We start from the raw sequence: 21,629 nt of genomic DNA on the forward strand, positions 1-21,629 counted from the left end.
ACACTCCTTTAACAAAGGATAGGTTAACAAGAGAAAAGCATAGTAAATTTATTTAACAAAAGTCTTATGTGACACAAGAGCCTACAGAAATGAAGACCCAAAGATCCAGGGAAAACTATGTTTTTATGCCTAGGTTCAATGAAGTGGACAGTTTGTAGAAATGTGACTGGACACGGCGGGGAGTAATGGTAATAGATTGATGGGGGAAACCCAGTAAGCCTTGTCCAGATTCATCTTGGCCTCTCTGTGTAGCATTTCTTCCTCAGAGGTATGGGGCAGGACCCCTGTGGAATGAGGGTCTTCAAGAGAGAGAGGAGAGAGTAACCTTTCTAGGTTTTATGGCTTGCTTTGAAGGAGAGGAGTTCTAGTGTCTATGACACTTGGAGAAGAGGAATTCTGATTTCTGTGAATCATTTTTTGGGGAAAAGAGGGAGACAGAAGAGCAGTAGAACATCTGAGATATTTTGCTTCAGAGGCCTCAAGTCTCCTTCAAAGTGCTCAGCATGCCAGAGTGCCAGACTCTGGGGTCTAGTAATCTGAGCTCCAACAACCCCTACTTCAGTACTTATCCTCTCCCATACATATTTCCTTTCTCCCCTCCAACATGATTACACCACCATTTTTGTTTAATCAATATTGTATGTTTACGTTTTTCTAACGATGTAAATATTCAAAGCTCATGTGATCATGTAGCATACTATAATTATTTTTTTGTACAACTTTTCGTTTTCTCTGAAGTAAATAATTGCTTTTTTTAAATATGCTTTTTAATATAGACCTATTATTTCTTCATTCCCAACTTCCCCAGAAGTATAAGTCTTCTTTATGTAAGTTCAGAAGCTTCAGGCTTCTATTACTCTGTACATTTTATTTTTTCTTGAAACTACCTCTCTGAAAGTTCTTTGCTCTCCTGATTAAACCTGAATTTGCTGTCTTCCTCATGAGATGCAGATGTAGGATTTCCTTTCATCATTATTCTGTAAATTCTTTTTTCTTTGTTCTTGTGTTGAATCCCTTATTTCCTGAATTCTTTCTTTTTTAATTTTTTAATCATACTTTAAGTTCTGGGTTACATGTGCAGAACGTGCAGGTTTGTTACATAAGTATACATGTGCCACCGTGGTTTGCTGCAATCATCAATCCGTCATTGATACTAGGTATTTCTCCTAATGCTATCCCTCCCCTTTCCCCCACCTGATGACAGGCAACAGTATGTGATGTTCCCCTCCCCATGCCTGAATGTTCTCATTGTTCAACTCCCACTTGAGTGAGAACATGCGGTGTTTGGTTTTCTGTTCCTGTGTTAGTTTGCTGAAAATAATGGTTTCCAGCTTCATCCATGTCCCTGCAAAGGACATGAACTCATTCTTATTTATGGCTGCATAGTATTCTGTGGTGTATATGTGCCACGTTTTCTTTAGCTAGTCTAACATTAATGGGCATTTGGGTAGGTTCCAAGTATGTGCTGTTGTGAATAGTGCCACGATAAATATACGTGTGTACATGTCTTTATGGTAGAATGATTTATAATACTTTGGGTATATACCTAGTAATGGGCTTGCTGAGTCAAATGGTATTTCTGGTTCTAGATCCTGGAAGAATTGCCACACTGTCTGCCACAATGGTTGAACTAATTTACATTCCCACCAACAGTGTAAAAGCGTTCCTGTTTCTCCACATCCTCTCTAGCATTTGTTGTATCCTGATTTTATAATGATCACCATTCTAACTGGCATGAGATGGTATCTCAATGTAGTTTTGATTTGCATTTCTCTATTGACCAGTGATGATGAGCTTTTTAAAATATTTGTTGGCTGCGTACATATCTTCTTTGAAGAAGTGTTTGTTCATATCCTTCACCCACTTTTGGATGGGTTTTTTTTTTCTGTAAACTTAAGTTCTTTGTAGATTCTGAATATTAGCCTTTTGTCAGATGGATAGATTGCAAAAATTTTCTCCCATTCTGTAGGTTGCCTGTTCATTCTGATGCTAGTTTCTTTAGCTGTGCAAAAGCTCTTTAGTTTAATAAGATCCCATTTGTCAATTTTGGCTTTTGTTGCCATTGCTTTTGGTGTTTTAGTCATGAAGTCTTTGCCCATGCCTATGTCCTGAATGGTATTGCCTAGGTTTTCTTCTAGAGTTTTTATGGTTTTAGGTCTATGTTTAAATTTTTAATCCATCTTGAGTTAATTTTTGTATAAGGTTTAAGGAAGGGGTCCAGTTTCAGTTTTCTGCATATAGCTAGCCAGTTTTCCCAACACCGTTTATTAAATAGGGAATCCTTTCCTCATTGCTTGTTTTTGTCAGATTTACCAAAGATCAGATGGTTGTAGATTTGTGGGGTTATTTCTGTGGCCTCTGTTCTGTTCCGTTGGTCTATATATCTATTTTGGTACCAGTACTATGCTGTTTTTGTTACTGTAGCCTTGTAGTATAGTTTGAAGTCAAGTAGTGTGATGCTTCCAGCTTTGTTCTTTTTGCTTAGGAGTATCTTGGATATGTGGACTCTTTTTTTTTTTTTAATTTTATATGAAATTTAAAGTAGCTTTCTTCTAATTGTGTGAAGAAAGTCAATGGTAGCTTGATGGGAATAGCGTTGAATCTGTAAATTAGTTTGGGACTACAGAGCATGTAACTCCTAAATAATTAATGCTAACTGTGGGCAGCCCATCAGTTTTGTATTTTCATGATATCAATTCTTCCTATCCATGAGCCTGGAAATGTTTTTCCATTTGTTTGTGTCCTCTCTTATTTCCTTGAGCAGTGGTTTGTAGTTCTCCTTGAAGAGGTCCTTTACATTCCTTGTAAGTTGTATTCCTAGGTATATTATTCTCTTTGTAGCAATTGTAAGGGGGAGTTTGCTCATGATTTGGCTCCATGTTTGTCTATTATTGATGTATAGGAATGCTTGTGATTTTTGCACATTGATTTTGTGTCCTGAGACTTGCTGAGGTTGCTTATCAGCTTAAGGAGATTTTGATCTGAGACAATGGTGTTTTCTTTTTTTTTTTCTTGAGGTAGATACTCGCTCTGTTACCCAGGCTGGAGTGCAATGGCGTGCTCTCACTCACTATAACCTCTGCCTCCCGGCTTCAAGCAATTCTCCTGCCTCAGCCTCCCAAGTAGCTGGGACTACACGCGCCTGCCACCATGCCTGGCTAATTTTTTTTTTTTTTGTATTTTTAGTAAAGACAGGTTTCACCATACTTAGCAGGCTGGTCTTGAATGCCTGACCTTGTGATCTGCCCACCTTGGGCTTCCATAGTGCTGGGATTACAGGTGTAAGCCTCCGTACTGGCCAGATGATGGGGTTTTCTAAATATACAATCATACCATCCGCTAACAGAGATGGTTTTACTTCCTCTATTCCTGTTTGAATACCCTTTATTCTTTCTCTTGCCTGATTGCCCTGGCCAGAACTTCTTTTTTTTTTTTTTTTTTTTGAGACAGAGTTTCGCTCTTGTTACCCAGGCTGGAGTGCAGTGGCGCGATCTCGGTTCACCCGCAACCTCTGCCTCCTGGGTTCAGGCAATTCTCCTGCCTCAGCCTCCTGAGTAGCTGAGATTACAGGCACGTGCCACCATGCCCAACTAATTTTTTGTATTTTTAGTAGAGACGGGGTTTCACCATGTTGACCAGTATGGTCTCGATCTGTTGACCTCGAGATCCACCCGCCTCGGCCTCTCAAAGTGCTGGGATTACAGGCTTGAGCCACTGCGCCCGGCCTCCTGGCCAGAACTTCTAATACATGTTGATTAGGAGTGGTGAGAGAGGACTTCCTTGTTTTGTGCTGGTTTTCAAAGGGAATGCATCTAGCTTTTGCCCATTCAATATGATATTGGTTGTGGGTTTGTAATAAATAGCTCTTACTATTTGTACCTCTGGTAGGATTTGACTGTGAATCCATCTGGTCCTGGGCTTTTCTTGGTTGGTAGGCAGCATGATGCCTCCAGCTTTGTTCTTTTTGCTCAGGATTGTCTTGGCTATGCAGGCTCTCATTTGTTTCCATATGAAGTTTAAAGTGTTTTTTTCCCAGTTCTGTGAAGAAGGTCATTGGTAGCTTGATGGGGAGAGTGCTGAATCTATAAATTACTTTGGGCAGTATGGCCATTTTCATGATATTGATTCTTCCTAACCATGATCATGGAGTGTTTTTCCATCTGTTTGTGTCCTCTCTTATTTCCTTGAGCAGTGGTTTGTAGTTCTTTTTGAAGAGATCCTTTACATCCTTTGTGAGTTGTATTCCTAGGTATTTTATTCTCTTTGTAGCAATTGTGAATGGCAGTTCCCTCTTGATTTGGCTCTCTTTTAGTTTGTTATTGGTGTATAGGAATGCTTGTGATTTCTGCACATTGATTTTGTATCCTGAGACTTTGCTGAAGTTGCTTATCAGTTTCAGGAGATTTTGGGCTGAGGCGATGGGGTCTTCTAAATATACAGTCACGTCATCTGCAAATAGAGACAATTTGACTTCCTGCTTTCCTAATTGAATACTCTTTATTTCTTTTCCTTGCCTGATTGCTCTGGCTAGAACTTCCAATAATATATTGAATAGGAGTGGTGAGAGAGGGCATCCTTGTCTAGCAAGTTTTCAAAGGGCATGCTTTGTTTTTGTGTTTTCAGTATGATATTGGCTGTTGGTTTGTTGTAAATAGCTTTTGTTATTTTGAGATATTTTCCATTGATACCTAGTTTATTGAGATTTTTTAGCATAAAGAGCTGTTGAATTTTGTCGAAGGCCTTCTCTGCATCAATTGAGATAATCATGTGGTTTTTGTTTTTGGTTCTATTTATGTGATGGATTACATTTATAGACTTGTGTATGTTGAACTAGTCTTACATCCCTGGGATGAAGCCTACTTGATTGTGATGGATAAGCTTTTTGATTTGCTATTGTAATCGTCTTGCCAGTATGTTATTGAAGATTTTTGCATCAATGTTCATCATAGAGATTGACCTGAAATTTTCTTTTTTTTTTTTTTCATTCTCTGCCTGGTTTTGGTATCAGGTTGATGTTGGTTTCATAAAATGAGTTAGGGAGGAATTCCTCCTTTCACATTGTTTGGAAGAGTTTCAGAAGGAAGAGTACCAGTTCTTTGTATATCTGGTAGAATTTGGCTGTGAACCCATCTGGACCTGGAGTTTTTTTGTTTGGTAGGCTATTAATTGCTGCCTCAACTTCAGCCCTTGTTATTGGTCTATTCATGGTTTCAACTGCTTCCTGGTTTAGTCTTCAGTGGGTGCAAGTGTCAAGGAATTTATCTATTTCTTCCAGATTTACTGGTTTATGTGCATAGAATTGTTTGTAGTAATCTCTGATGGTAGTTTGTATTTCTGTGGAATTGGTGGTATCATCCCCTTTATCATTTTTCATTGCATCTATATGATTCTTCTCTTTTCTTTTGTATTAATCTGGTTAGTGGTTTATTTTGTTGATCTTTTCAAAAAACCAGCTCCTGTATTTATTGATACTTTGAAGGGTTTTTGTGTCTATCTCCTTCAGTTCTGCTCTGATCTTAGTTTTTTCTTGTCTGCTGCTAGCTTTTGAAGTTTTTTTAATCTTGTTTTTCTAGCTTTTTCAATTTTGACGATAGGGTGTCGATTTTAGATCTTTCCTCACTTCTCATGTGGGCATTTATATAAATTTCCCTCTAGACACTGCTTTGAATGTGTCCCTGAGATTCTGGTACATTGTGTCCTAATTCTCGTTGGTCTTTATTTCTCCTTTCATTGTTTATCCAGTAGACATTCAGGAGCCAGTTGTTCATGAAGTTGTATGGTTTTGAGTTCATTTCTTAATCCTGAGTTCTATTTTGATTGCATTGTGGACTGAGAGATTGTTTGTTATGGTTTCCATTCTTTTGCATTTGCTGAGGAATGTTTTACTTCCAATTTATGTGGTCGAATTTAGAATAAGTGCTATGTGGTGCTGAGAAGAATGTATATTCTGTTGATTTGGGGTGGAGAGTTTTGTAGATGTCTATTAGGTCTGCTTGGTCCAGAGGTGAGGTCAAGTCGTGAATATCCTTGTTTGTTTTCTGTCTCGTTGATCTGTCTAATATTGGCAGTGGAGTGTTACAGTCGCCGACTATTATTTTGTGGGAGTCTAAGTCTCTTTGTAGGTCTCTCAGAACTTTCTTTTGAATCTGGGTGCTCCTGAATTGTGTGGATATATATTTAGGACAGTTAGCTCTTCTTGTTGCATTGATCCCTTTATCATTACGTAACACCCTTCTTTGTCTTTTTTGATCTTTGTTGGGTTAAAATCTGTTTTGTCAGAGACTAGGATTGCAAACCCTACTTTTTTTTTTTAACTTCCCATTTGCTTGGTAAATATTTCTTCATCCCTTTATTTTGAACCCATGTGTGTCTTTGCACATGAGATGCATCTCCTGAATATAGCAATGGGTCTTGACTATCCAATTTGCCAGTCTGTGCCTTTTAATTCGGGCATTTATCCAGTTTACATTTAAGGTTAATATTGTTATGTGTGAATTTGATCCTGTCATTATGATGCCAGCTGGTTAGTTTGCCCATTAGTTGTTGCAGTTTCTTCATATTGTCGATGGTCTTTACATTTTGGTTTGTTTTTGCAGTTGCTGGTACTGGTTTTTCCTTTCCATATTTAGTGCTTCCACCAGGAGCTCTTGTAAGGCAGGCCTGGTGGTGACAGAATCTCTCAGCATTTGCTTTTCTGTAAAGGATTTTATTTTCTCCTTTACTTATGAAGCTTAGTTTGGCTAGATATGAAATATTGGGTTGAAAATTCTTTTCTTTAATAAGAGTGTTGAATATTGGCCTCCACTCTCTTCTGGCTTGTAGAGTTCCACTGTTAGTCTGATGCACTTTCCTTTGTGGGTAACCCAATCTTTTTTTCTGCCTGCCCTTAACATTTTTCCCTTCATTTCAACCTTGGTGAATCTGATGATTATATGTCTTGGGGTTGCTCTTCTTGAGGAGTATCTTTATGGTGTTCTCTGTTTCCTGAATTTGAATGTTGGCCTGCCCTGCTAGATTGGGGAAGTTCTCCGGGATAATATCCTGAAGTGTATTTTCCAACTTGGTTCCAATCTCCCTGTTACTTTCAGGTACAACAATCAGTCATAGGTTTGGTCTTTTCACATAGTCTCATATTCCTTGGAGGCTTTATTTGTTTCTTTTCATTCTTTTTTCTCTAATCTTGTCTTCACACTTTATTTCATTATGTTGATGTTCAATCTCATATCCTTTCTTCTGCTTGATTGATTCAGCTGTTGATACTTCTGTATGTTTAACAAAGTTCTTGTGCTTTGTTTTCAGCTTCATTGAGTCTTTTATGTTCTTTTCTAAACTGGTTATTCTGATTTGCATTTCCTCTCACTTTTTATCAAGGTTCTCAGCTTCCTTGCATTGGGTTAGAACATGCTCCTTTAGCTCGGAGGAGTTTGTTAGTACCCACCTTCTGAAGCCTGCTTCTGTCAGTTTGTCAAACAAATTCTCTGTCCAGTTTTGTTCCGTTCCTGGATTCCATATCATCCTCCTTCTTGGGTTTATTTCATCCTTCGGTGAGAAACTTCCTTAATGACAGTGCGTGATAGTTAATTCTTGAGACTTTGCCCCTTGAATGTCTCTTTTTCTAACCTCACGCTCAAGTGAAAATTTGGCTAGATATAAAACTATAGGTAGGAAATAATTTCCTTTAGAAATTCAAAGCAAAACTCCATTTTCTTCTAATAACTTGCAGTGTTGTGATTCAGAAAGTCTGATGCCCTGATCCTTTTTGTGTGATCTTTTTTTTCCCTTCTCTGCAAACTTTTAGTGTATTTTATCTCTACTGTTTTGATATTTCACAATAATATGCATAGGGATTATTTCTTTTGTAATACATTGTACTGGGTACTTAGTGATTTCTTTCAACAGAGAAAGTCATGTACTTCAGTTCTGGGGAATTTTCTTGTATTGTTTCTTCATAATTTCTTCCCTCCCATTGTCTCTGTTATTTGTCCTAGTCTAATGTATGACTGAGAATCACTCCGACTGATCACCCAACCTCATCTCTCTTTGTGTGTTTTTCTTCTGGGAGAGTTCCTTAAAAGTATCTTTCAAGTCTTCTTTTGTTTGTTTTTGTTTTGGCTCTCAGGAGTTCTTTTCTCCCTCTTTTCAGCATAGCCTTCCCACTCTCAGTAATGTTTTATTTCTTAAGATGTTGCTCTGATATAATCTCTCAGTAGTCCATTTTCATTTTTCTTTTATGGTAGTGAGAGATCATTGCCCAACTGTGTTGGCAGGGAAGAGCACCTAGAATTCTTAAGTATTGTATCCATAGACCAGGTGTCCCCAAACTACAGCCCGGCCCGCGGGCCGCATGTGGCCCCCTGAGGCTATTTATCCGGCCCCCCGCCACACTTCAGGAAGGGGCACCTCTTTCACTGGTGGTCAGTGAGAGGAGCACAGTATGTGGCGGCCCTCCAACGGTCTGAGGGACAGTGAACTGGCCCCCTGTGTAAAAAGTTTGGGGACGCCTGCCATAGACTCTCAGACAGTTCTTTTGTTTTCAGTTCTAAGCACAGCTATTTCTTCAGAAGTACTTAGTGCTTCCAGTTTCTGGGCTTTTCTAGGGTTCCAGTACATGTGCTTTTTCACTTCATCCAGTCTGTCATTGATACTTCCTTTCTGCTTTCTCAGATCTATTGTCAATTACCTCTTGCCCATTTGCTTTTTACCCTCCAAAATTTGGATGCCATCTATTTTGTTGTTATCTTGCCACTAATTATTTTGCCTTCTGAGTTTTTTTTAAACTGCTTTATCATTTTCACAAGAGTTTGTAAGGGAATGAAAATAAGTATATGTACTCAATCCCCTATCTTTTTGGGGATGGTCCTCTATGTAGGACTTTGTGTATGTTGCCAAGTCATTTGGAGCTGGTCTTACTGCCAAAGGAAATCAAGCATTGGCATATACTGTGTTTCCTTGCTACTGATTTACCATTGTTTGTAAGGTGTTGTTTATTTAGATGCAAGTTTGATGATAAAAAACACACATATAAATGTACACATTCATAATAAGATACATAAAATTTCAGAAACCATCAAGTGTGAATTACAGTGACTTTAGAATTAGTAAATTTGTATGGATCACATACTTGCTGTTCATTTTCTTTAAAGACGTTTCAGGTTTTGAAAATGAATATATGAGTTCTATTTTTGTTGTGATTGAGAGTGTATTAGATGCTAGAAGTTATAACTCTTATGTGTACTAAATTCCTGGATGTGATTCTATTTTATTTGCCATACTCTGATGTAATTGTGTTCATTATTTTTCTTCATCCCTATACTCCCCACTAAGTTTTGATCTCCTCAAGAACAAGTTCTTTGGTTTCTTAACATCGTATTGTGAATGCCTAGCATGGTGCTGCTCAGTGGTTGCACTTAGCATATACTTTGTAAATGTAGGTTGAACCATACTAAAAATAATTAGAAGATAAAATGATATCCAGTGAAACTCCTTTTTCTGTTTAGTTATTTTTGAAATCAGACTCATTATTTTAAGGATATTGAATATTCATGAAAGAGAAACACATTTATTGAACAATTATCATTTGCTACAGATTTTCAATTATGTTTTTGCATTTACTCTTCTATATTTTAATATAGAATAAAAAATTAAAAGCATAGGAAACATTTTTTATTAATCTGAAACTTGTTTGGGCTTTAGGGCAAAACATCATAATCTAGAATTTTTGTTATTTCATTCTACTGATTTTTAAATATCAGGTAATAATTTCCTACTATAGTAGGGAATTAATATTTTAAGCTGTGATGATGTATGCTTGTGTTAAATATATTGCAGTGAAATTGATCCCTTCTCAAGGATCTTGGTGATTATTCACAGGCTTTCATTTCAGTAAGAAAAGGCTGTTCTTTCCTAAGTTATCTACTTTGGTTCTTTATTCAACCATTGAAACAAAATACTAAAAATTTTATATAAGTAATAACTCTGTGACAAACCATTAGTAAAGTTGAAAACAATCAGGGAAGAAAGATTATGAAGGAAGATCCAATCACAATATTAAAGACTTTGCTGCAGAACTCTTATGAACTGTGACTATTTAGAGCTTGTTTACATTTCATTATGAACTTGTCATAAAGACTGAGGGGCTGAAAACTTAAAGGGTATCACTACCACATAAGGGTAGTCAAAATAGAAATAAAGCTTCTGTGATATAACACAATAACTTAACAGGAAGACATTAATTTATTTGCCAGTCAGCCATAAATGTTAATAATTCATATCAGAGCTTTTATATCATCTATGAAGTTTGCTAAGAAGTAGTGATAAGATTCTTTAGTGCATAAGTACTAGATTTAATCAGATATTTTATATACATCAATTTACTTATAAAGTATTGTTATACTAATTTAAAATCCTCCTTAGTCATTCAGTTTACTTTCTCCAAGAGCTTTCTAAGCAAAGTAAATTGAAGTAAAAGTTGGTCAGAAGATAGTTTCCATAGATAACCCTTTCCATGGATTAATTATACAAGTCTAAACTGACATTTGTCTCAGGGGTCAAAAGGCTCCTTTTAGCACAGCATTTAGGCAGAGGGAGATAGAGTTGAAAGACCACTGCACAGATAATCTGCGGACAGAAATTTTAGTCCTAATTGTTCCTCTAACAAGATGATTGAATTTGTGCAAATTACCCCTGTAGATTTCAGTTTCCATATTTGTAAATTAAGGGGTTTAGGGTCTGTCAGAGTTGATTTGTGCCAGAGGAGGCACATGGACTCTTTCGAGAAACTGTTATTCCCTATCCAGAAAAATGTTTTTATGCATATGTGAACAAAATATCACACACACACACACACACACACACACCACCCCCCACCTTAGTACATAATTTCAGAAGGCTTTTGTGAGTATTAAATGAAATAGTGAATATAAAGTACATTTAGTAAATATTTAAAAATGTTGCCCACTTTTCTCTTCCCCATGTTAAGAGGGTTCTTTAGCTTCTAAGTTTTTCTAGAAGCCATAGAAAAAAGTTTTTCAGGTCTTTTATAGAAAAGAAAGATTTAAAAGTATACAACTATCAAATTGCATGAGATATTTCACTTTTTATAAGAAGCCATTTCTTTCAGCAGTTACTAGAGTTTGTTTTTCAGAGGAGGGGGTAGCAATCTGTCATCAAAGTGTTGACAAGTGAAATCTGACAAGGTAGAGGTGGTATAGCTGCAGGCCACTCCAAAATTTTCCACTGCCTATTCTATTTGTAAAGAAAGGATTTCTTTCTTTTCTTTTTTAAAAATTCTTGCTCACTTCATAACAGTCTTTGATTTATATGCTTTTCAAAACAATAATCCTAAATTGAGAAGTTATTTTGGTATTTAAGCATTGGTTTAGATAAGAGCATTGCAGTGTTCTCTTGCCTTTATTTTAGCTGTCTAGGAGTTATTCCTGAAATGTAATTTATTTTCTCTTCAAAGTTACATTTTTTTCTATCCAAGTGTAGCATAAAATTATATTTATAGAGTTTTAGTCTAGAATTAATTATTATTATTACATTGCTAACATTTCTATTTTCCTTGTCCTTTCATTGTTGTGGTTGAGGTATACCCTAAAAAGAAGAATTAAGATCATATTTTTGAAGATCAGAAAAGTAGGTATCTGTGTTGAGTGGAGGTGGTAAGAGATGATGATATTGATTATTATTACTATTTGCCTTTGCAAGCATACTTCCCCCCAGTGCCTCATACAAACTATTGCAGTTATTTTTTAGGTCATGGAAAAAATGCACTTCAACTAGATAGAAGTCTCTCTGGAATAATGGAAAATTGTGTGCAGCAAAATATTTAAAATGAGCATTAGCAAACAAGATGTTTGTATTAATAGGAACCTAGAAAATGAGTATGCAGAGGTCAGGACCAATCTTTAAATATTAGTGAGATTTAATTTGTTGCATGTAATGAGTAGAAAGAAGAGGAAACAGACCACAATGAAGAAGTTATTGATAAATTGTCTAAATGTCAAAACTGCTTATAATATGGAAAATGTTAAATTGACAAGATCTATTTAATTAAGTGAATAAAACCATTTGAACGTGCCCTAGAGAAATATTTGCCAAATTTAACAGGAGATTTTAAAAAGATTTTTGCCACGATTTATTTGAAGAAAGTGAAGGAATTCCTACTTTTCTTTCTTGGCATAGAATTTGTTTTAACTTCTTTTAGTAAGAATGATGCACAGATATTCTTGGAATATAGAAATCTGTCACCTTTTGCTTCATGTTGAAATAGCATCATATGACCAGTGGTTAGCAGCTGTGAAGTGCCACAGTCTGGCTGGAGTCTAAATCTCTTTGGCACTTTGCACAGCACTAGTTTAATTGAGTCTAAAGAGCTTTTTATGTTATGCCCAGTTTTTTTTTTTTTTTTAAATTTGGATTCGACATTCTCTTATTCTCTTCATATGTAATGTTAGTGACAAAAATTTTAAATGACTAAACATGCCTAAAGTATATAACAATAGATTAATATCATTCATACACACATAGGGATAAAGAACTTAATAGAAAGATGGGTAAAATACAGGAACAGGTAATTTATAGAGAGAACAAATTGTTTTTAAAATCTGTGAAAAGATGTTTGGTCTTATTAATGAATGGAAAAATGAAAACATTGTAAGATAAATTTTCACCTACCAGGTTAGCAACAACTTAAAAATTGGATAATGCATGCTGTTGAGGATATAGGAAAAAGTGCAGTCATGTTATGGGTGGAAATGTAAATTTACCAATCATTTCGGAAACTGACTTGGCAGTACCTATCAAAATATAAAGTGTGAATGTATATTTTCATGGTTATATTATTTTTAAGGCAAAAATTAGAAATAGATTATTGTTTATTAAGAGAATGGATAAGTCAGTTATGGTCACTATTCAATGGAACATATTGTGGCTATTAAAAAATTTGGTAGATCTATCTGTGCTAACAGAGTACCCATGATGTGGTGTTCAGTGAACAAATAAAATTGTATATATATAATAACATTTTATCCTCATAAAAACACAAAACAAACAAGTTGGTATGGGTGTGTACATGTTGTAGGCACATTGAGAAAGTCTGGAAGGCCACATGCCATCCTGTGCAGTGGTTCCCTTCAGAGTTAGGAGGGCAGCTGGGAGAATAACACATTGATTTTTATATAAAATACTTCTGTATGTTTGCATTTTTTAAAGGACAGTAAGTATGTGTTACTATTATAATTTTAAAACCCTGAGAAGAAACAAAAGACCAATCAGGCGCTGTGGCTCACATCTGTGAACCCAGGACTTTGGGAGGCTGAGGCAGGCCGATTACCTGAGGTCAAGAGTTCGAGACCAGCCTGCTCAACATGGTGAAACCCTGTCTCTGTTAAAAATACAAAATTAACCTGATGTGGTGGTTCACACCTTTAATCCTAGCTACTTGGGGGCTGAGGCAGGAGAATTGCTTGAATCTGGGAGGCAGAAGTTGCAGTGAGGTGAGATTGCTCCACTGCACTCCAGCCTGGGTGACAAGAGTGAAACTTCCTATCAAGAAGAGCGGGGAGAGAGGGAGAGAGGGAGAGAGGGAGAGAGGGAGGGAGAGAAAGAGAGAGAGAGAGAGAGAGAGAGAAGGGAGAGAGAGAGAGAGAGAGGGAGAGAAGGGAGAGAGTGAGAGAAAAGAGAGAGGAAGAGGAAGGGGAAGGGGAAAGGAGGGAAGAGGGAAGGGGAAGGAAAGAAAAAGGAAAGGCAGGGGGCCTAATGGATTTAAAAGGGTTTTTTTGTTTGTTTTTTGTTTTTGTTTTGTTTTTTGTTTTTTTTTTTTGGAGGCAGGGTCTTGCTCTGTCACCTAGGCTGGAATGTAGTGGCAGGACCATAGCTCATTGTACTCTGCAATTCCTCTTCTCTTAGCTTCCTGAGTAGCTAGGAGTACAGGCAGGTGCCACCACACCTGCCTAATTTTTGTTTATTTTTTGTGGAGACAGGGTCTCACTGTGTTGCCCAGGCTGATCTTGAAGTCCTGGCTTAAAGCAATCCTTCCACCTCAGCCTCATAAAGTCCTGAGATTATAGATGTGAACCACTGAACCTGGCCTTCTCTCTTCATTTTTTGCACACTTTTAGGTTCTAAAGCTTGTTTTAAAAATAGGGACTTAGATAGTATTTTTAACATAATGCTTTGTGCTTTTGCATTTTGCTTCTGTTACTTAATTGCTTAGTGTTATATGTCAAAGCTGAAATTTTATAATTAAAAGTATTACCTCTGACATTTATTGAATATTTGTAGCGAGTGCTCATTTTCAAATAAACATGTCCTGAATAATTAATATTTAGGTTGAAAAAATGTCCTAGGGTTCCGAACTGATTTAGAACTTCATATGCCATAACACTTGTAAAAAAGATCTAGATACATATTCAATAATAAATTTAGTAATAGCATTAGAAGGTAAATGTACTAAAGGAGCTAGAATATTTATTTGATAACTGCTATTTGCCTAAAATTAAAGGATAAAATTTTTAGTATTACAATTAGTTATGCAATACTCACTAATAATGTTCAGCATTTTTAATCTTCAAAGCATTGTTCAGCATTAGTTAATCCTAACAACACCCTTACAAATAAATGTAGGTCAATATCATTATCCCTATTTTTGCAGGTAGGGAAATTGAGGCAGAGGTTAAATGATTTGGAGTAAGTTTGTCATAGTGGGATTAGAATGAAGGCATTTTTGGCTTAGAGCCCAGCATTCAGAACAGTAGAACTGCACCTTTAGCAGACTTAATCTTTATGTACTTGATAAAACATTACTTCTCATTAAATCATTTTGAGGTCATCTCTACATTAAAATTCAAAACCAACAAGTTTGATCACTGTATAACCACTTCACACACACACACACCCACACACACACACACCCCCACCCCTTTTTTTCTCTTTCAAGAATTTTTTTTTTTTTTTTTTTTTTTGAGATGGTGTCTTGCTCTGTCACCCAGGCTGCAGTGCAGTGGTGCGATCACAGCTCACTGCAACCTCAGCCTCCAGGGTTCAAGCAGTTCTTCTGCCTCAGCCTCCCAAGGAGCTGGGATTACAGGCACCCACCACCATGCCTGGCTGACTTTTGTATTTTTAGTAGAGACGGGCTTTCACCATATTGGTCAGGCTGGTTTTGAACTCCTGACCTCAGGTGATACATTCGCTTCAGCCTCCCAAAGTGCTGGGATTACAGGTGTGAGCCACTGTGCCTGGCTCAAGGCTTTCTTAACAATATATTATCTTTGTCTTTTAAATTGACTCTTTGTTGGAGAATTACCAGACTATCCTTGACTTTATTTTTCTTCTGTGATCTTATTCATTGGCTTTAACTCTATTCTCTATTTAGAAAATTCCAAAGTAGTTTTATGTACTTCAGGCCCCTCTTCTGTATTTCTAGCTACCAGCTAGACATATCTAACCAGAGAATTTCCTTGTACCTTAACATCCCACTGAGTCTAAAATTTGACTTGCTAACATTAAGAAAATTTGTTCTTCTTCTAGACTAACCTGTTTCTATGTGTGTTTCAATCCAAGTCCTGGCCTTGAAACTCAGATCAACTAGATGGGAACAAGTCTGGGTAAGGGGTTCCTGTGAACTAGGTGTGGCCAAGAAAAATAGTATTCATGGGTCCTTTGACAGGATGAAGAAGTTGAATCATAGTTTAAGAAGAGCCAGAGCTACAAACTGAGGGGCAAGGCAGAAGTAAAACAGGAGACCAAGTAGCCAGGTTAGTAACTAGGAACATTGAGGAGTGTGGGTTGAGTAGTTGAGGCAGTCATTCTGAACAGATGGAATGCACTGGTAGCCATTTACTGGGCACATGATGATGCAGGCATGCCTGTTGAGTAAAGGCGTGGTCAAGGCAGTGGTCACTATATGGGCAGTAACCAGATCCCCATCCGTTGGTGGTCATTCCAGATTCTTCTCTCTCACTCCCTCACACTGTCTCTTACAAATCATCAGTGCCTATATGCTGCTGATTCTTTCTTCAAAAGATCGCGTACATACCTTTCTTTATGTGCCAACTGCTACATCCCAATTCAGGTCCTTCTTACTGAATATTAGTGTTGTCTGTTTTAACCTTTCTAACAGTTGACTCATATCAAACTTCCTTCACTCCTCCAGCATTCTACTCACCAGTCCATCTTCCAACAATTCTGATCTATTGATTATTCTTTTTAAAAATACCTTCCCAGATCAGAAACTTTATTATTCCTAATTAGCTACCTAGCAAATATAAAGTCCTAATTCCTGAGCTTGGCAAAGACTTCCTTATTGTGGCCCAGATTTATGTATTCTACCTGTGCACCAAAACAGATTGCTTATTATTCCTCAAATAAGCCTTGCATTTTTCTAATTTGCACTTTTGGATATTGTTCTCTCCTTTCTCTCTATCTCCCTCTAGCAAAATATGACAATCCTCAAGTGCCCTTTGAAGCCCCCCAGCCCTTTGTTTAGGTTACTAAATTAGCATTTACCACATACTTCATATTGTTTTTGTGATTAATTTATCTACTACTCTGATTATAGGATATTCGATAGTAGAGGCCCATTCTATAAATCGTGTATCCACGACTCAGTAAACATATGCATAAAGTGTTCAAAGTGTTTGTGATACTTAATTGATATTTAGATCTCATAATACTCTGTGAGGTACAAATGAGCCATTTGTTCTATCCACAGTCTGCTAATACACAGCCATTTAAAATATCTTATTGATGCCATGCCAACGTTTATCCTTGTTATAACTACAGCAATGTCTTCTATTTCTTAATTCTTTCTTTGCTGTCGTGTTTCACATTTGGGTTTTATTTGCCTTCAAGCTTCCTGTCCTTCCCATGGCTGCTCAAATAGCTGACTTCAGAAACCAGGGAATTACGTACTTTACCCTGGCAGAGAACACATATTTTGCAGATTTATTCAGTGGCAAGTAATCTCTACTTCTAAAACATTTTTTTCAAAAGGAGATTATCAACAGTACAATAGTGAAACTATCTCTATTTTGCATGTTACTTTCTCAAAGTTTAGTCTATATGGCAAAATTATTAAGACAAATAAATATTAATTTACTCTAATGTTACCCAAATCGGAGTAAAGGTATTAAACATTGAAAAAACTTTTTAAGCATGTAAGGAGAAAGTAAAAAGGGGCTTTCTAGGATTCTCACATCTCTGTCCTTGAAATGTGGGCAATCATAGATTGTCCTCTGTATAAATAGAGCAGTCATCCTAAATTTATGTGAAGCTCAATTTAAATCATGATGTTTATTGTGTCATGTAGGAAGGTTGGATTCAAAATGGCCTTCTGAGACTGTCATCAACTGCCTTGTGTAATTAAAGAGAAAACTGTAAAAGTTAAAAAGGTGTTTAAAAATAAATGAAGTTATATTACAGGTGACTTTTTTGTTTAGGTTTTTCATTCTACTGTTCTTTTCATTTGGATAATTCTTTTTCCGATTCAATATTTAATAGTTGGATAATTTGCTGTATATTTTATTCATTTGTTCTTTCATTTATCCCTGTACAGCTACTTTTATTACAGTTCTATGCCATGTGCATTGGGTTTTACTGCTCAGAGAAATGTACAAGGGCACTGAGTGGGGCAGCATTGCTTAGCTTGGTAGGTGCCCCTGCCCACACCCCATTCTGAAAATGCAGAACCCAGCATTCTTCTGAAATTCTTTTCTTCTCTCCTTCAAAACAACTATTTATGCACAAATACAATATTTGAATAATACAAGCTCAGTCTTGACTGCTTCCTCCAGGCAGATTTTTCAAACCAGGAAATTATCAACATTCTTTTTAACTGGTGGCACAGTTGAATGAGATTCAAGATGTTTAGAGGTCTTTAAAAAACTTGTGTCTTTCAAAAAACCTGCATGGCGTATAAAGCTTTAAGACTAACAAGAAAACAAAACAAAACAAAAGACTAACAAGGATATTGATATGGTCCTCTCCCACCTTGCCCAACTAGTTATTATTATAGATTTCTACAAACTTGTTCTATTTACTCCATTAATTTTCTTTAGTTTTACATGGTCTTCCTGGCAAATATTTGAAGTTAAGAAAAAAAAGAAGGATGAGTAACCTACATTTGACTATCTTTTCCCCCCCGAGCTAATGTATGACCGCTTGCAAAGCCCCCTCCTTAATCCACAAGAGTTGTGACATTTTGTTAATAAACCAGTTTGGTCATCTACTAAAGGACACTGGCCATTTTCTTCTCATTGCTGTACCCATTACTTGCTAATTATTGCTGCTATTTCTTCAGATGATGCAGGCCACTCTTTGACTGCATGTCTGCTTTTGCTGAATACAGATCCTGCTTTGTCTGGATACCACCACTTTTGTCATTTCTGCTTATTTTCTGCTGCGCACCACTTCTCCTTTTTTTTTTTTTTTTTTTTGAAATGGACTCTTACTCTGTCACCCAGGTTGAGGTACAGTGGCATGATCTTGACTCACTGCAACCTCTGCCTCCACCTCCCAAGTAGCTGAGATTACAAGTGCGTGCCACCATGCCTAGCTAATTTTTGTACTTTTAGCAGAGATAGGGTTTTGCCACGTTGGCCAGGCTGGTCTCAAACTCCTGGCCTCAAGTGATCCGCCCACCTCTGCCTCCTGAAGTGCTAGGATAACAGATGTGAGCCACCCACCTGGCCTGGTTCCCCATTCTTATAGTATAGGTTCCCTGTGGGGCCACAAAGGGATTCTTATAAAGTAGGAGGAGAATGTCTTTTTCTTTTGTTCTCTATTTTTTAATGGGAAACTAGAGCAGTGTTGTTTGTGCATCAGAGCATTTTGAGAAATATCTTGTACATTTTTTTAGTCCTCCCACCACCGTTGGACCTAGAAATGGATCATTGGGTACAGAGCTGGAAGAGAAGTCCAGGTCATAGACTCTATACTGTACTATGTTCAGAATTTCCCCTGTGTCCAAACACAGAGAATTAATGGCTTGAGTCTTGGCTTTGAAGCTCTTCACAGAGCTCATTTTACTTATTCTCCTTGAAACAGTGTAATTTTTAAAAATTAATTTAGTACTTTCAAACTTAGTGAAGATATGGGGTAGTGGACCTATCAGTTTTTCAAGTACAAGGTGTTTTTCTGCCTCTTAGAAATAGCCAGTGTAGATTATAATGAAAACTATACTCAACTCCCCATTTCTGTTATCAGGAGAAAGTTTTGAAAATTATTATAAAATTGACTCAAACTGAAACATAGAATTTCAAGTGTTGTCTTCTTTTGATATGTAAGTAAAGGTGCAGTCTTTTGGTTTCATCTGTAAAATTTCATCTATATTTCATTTACATGATAAGACATTTTTATATAGCAACAAACAGCTGAACTTCAGCCTTATGCAAATATAAATTAGTATTACTGGTATCTGAATAAAAACTAAATTGAGGAGTATGATTTTTATTTTTCTAGTATAGTCTAGAAATTGGTAACTTTTGATGCTCAGTGTCAGAAGAAGTATGTACCTGCTTTACCGTATCTTTTCTTTTCTTCTTGCAGTGAAATATTAACCCATTTGCATGTCCTAATTCGAATATCTTCTCTTATGTAGTAACTTCTCCACATCTGAATGTTTTTCCTTCATAAACCACCTACTGTGCTTAGTATTTATTTATTTCATACTGTGAGATTACCAGTATGGTCAGAGATCATATTTATTTTTTTTTTCCTGTAGAAATTTGTATAGTGATAGACCGGTAACAGCAAGCAGCAACTGCAGTGTTAAGATAATTGAGTAAATGTATCCTGAAAGCAGTCCTGATGTAGGTACTTTATTATACCCATTTTATAGCTAGGGGAAAGAAATAGAGAAATTAGGTAATTTGTTTAAGTTAGCTACTAAGCTGAGAAATTAGAATAAGAAAACAGGCAGGCAGATTCTAGAATCCACACATTAAGCTAAATAGATGCAAAATAAATATTTAAATCATTAACTGATATTTTAAAACAAACATTTCAGTCTTCACACTTCCAAATGAGAAGGATGCAGTTTACTTATTATAATACAGTAAGTATTTTAGTTAAGAAAAAGCTTAACTGTAAGATGACAATTGTAAAATAAGCCTCATAAAACTAACTGAAAGCAATTCCAAAGAACACTGCTTTGGAAACATTTTGAGTAATAGTGGCTCACTAGAGTCACTTCCAAAGTGATAACTCTGAAAGGTAATACTCAGTTGAACTGAAGAATTAGTAACTAGTTTAATATCCCTTTTTCTCTACTGCTTGCTGATAATGAACTGCAGTCTTTCTCTTAGTAATGCAGTCCACTAGCTTTCGAACTCCATGCCTGTATGTAATGGAAGCCAGCATCTAGGTACAGTAGGGCAGATCTGGGGATTGAGGGGTTCCTTATTTCATCTCTTACCTTTAAAGGCATCTAATACAAGAAAGAAAGTAAATTCAGATCAACTCAAAATTTGCTATTATAGCCTGTTTCCTCCTTACCCTTTCCAACTTCACCTTTCTGTCACTATCCACTGTGCGTTTTAATCTACTGTTAACCTTGGGTCATGCCATCTTTTTACTCGAACAACTGTATATACGCTCTCCCACAACTCTGTCTACCTCACTACAATAGAGTACTGTGATTACAAACAGGCTCTGGAACTAGTCTGTGTAGATCCAAAGCCTACCTCCACCACCTGCTAGCTATGTGACCACTCTGTGCCTCAGTTTCCTCAGGAATACTGATGACACTACCTCAAAGAATAGCTATGAGGATTAACAGAGTTAATACATGTAAAATGTTTAGAACAAGTATGTGTTATCTGTTGTTATCACCATCGTTTTCTTCCTCTTCTTTTTCTCCATCCTCCTCGTTGTCGTCGTCATCATCGTCGTCGTTGTCATTGTCGTCATCGTCATCGTCATCGTCATCATCATCATCATCATCAGTTGGTGAAATCCTATCCTTCTTTGAGGGCCCACTAACATTTCACAACTTCTCTGAGCTTTCTCATAGCCCAGCTGATAAGGCAGCATTGGGCCCCTCTTCTGTGCTGCCACATTTTTCACTCTGTCATTCCAGTCCTTAGCATACTGTATCTCATTAGTTGAACGTGCATCTGTTCCTTGATTGTAAGTGCATTGAGGTCATATGTAAGGATGAAGGAGGGGCCAAGGCAGTTTGTACTATGTCTGATATTATTTTGGATTATCAGCCATATGGATACTATGGGAAATATTTTTAGTCACTCCTAATGTTAAAGAAACTGAACAAGTTTTCCTCCATTAAAACATATATTAAAATATTTTTCAAACTTCATCATTCAGAAGTTTACTGGAAAGAACATTTCTTTCATGATTTCTATGAAGAAAATGTCCATAGTTTAAATTATTGTGTGTATTTCTAATATGTAGTATAACATAAATACAGTGTAGTACTATATATATTTCTAAGGAAACATTTGAAAATTAGATAAATTCCTTTCAAATATTTGTAAAATGTTGACCTTTTTTCTAATGCAGACTAGCCTTCTCCCAATCAGTCTAAATCGATGAGGTAGTACTTGATTTAAAAAAAAGATATAGTGTCCATCCCTAGCCCTTGTGGTTAAAATGAGAGGAAATATAGG

At 36.6% G+C, this 21,629-nt stretch overlaps 1 protein-coding gene across 7 annotated transcripts in view; it reads left to right on the top strand.

Moving 5' to 3' along the window:
• WDPCP (WD repeat containing planar cell polarity effector) overlaps window positions 1-21,629 on the top strand; it is a 785,671-nt gene that overhangs the window by 323,663 nt on the left and 440,379 nt on the right. The gene's annotated exons all lie outside the window — the stretch shown is intronic.

This window comes from Saimiri boliviensis, chromosome 1 (assembly GCF_048565385.1).
Source record: "Saimiri boliviensis isolate mSaiBol1 chromosome 1, mSaiBol1.pri, whole genome shotgun sequence".
Classification (NCBI taxonomy): domain Eukaryota; kingdom Metazoa; phylum Chordata; class Mammalia; order Primates; family Cebidae; genus Saimiri; species Saimiri boliviensis.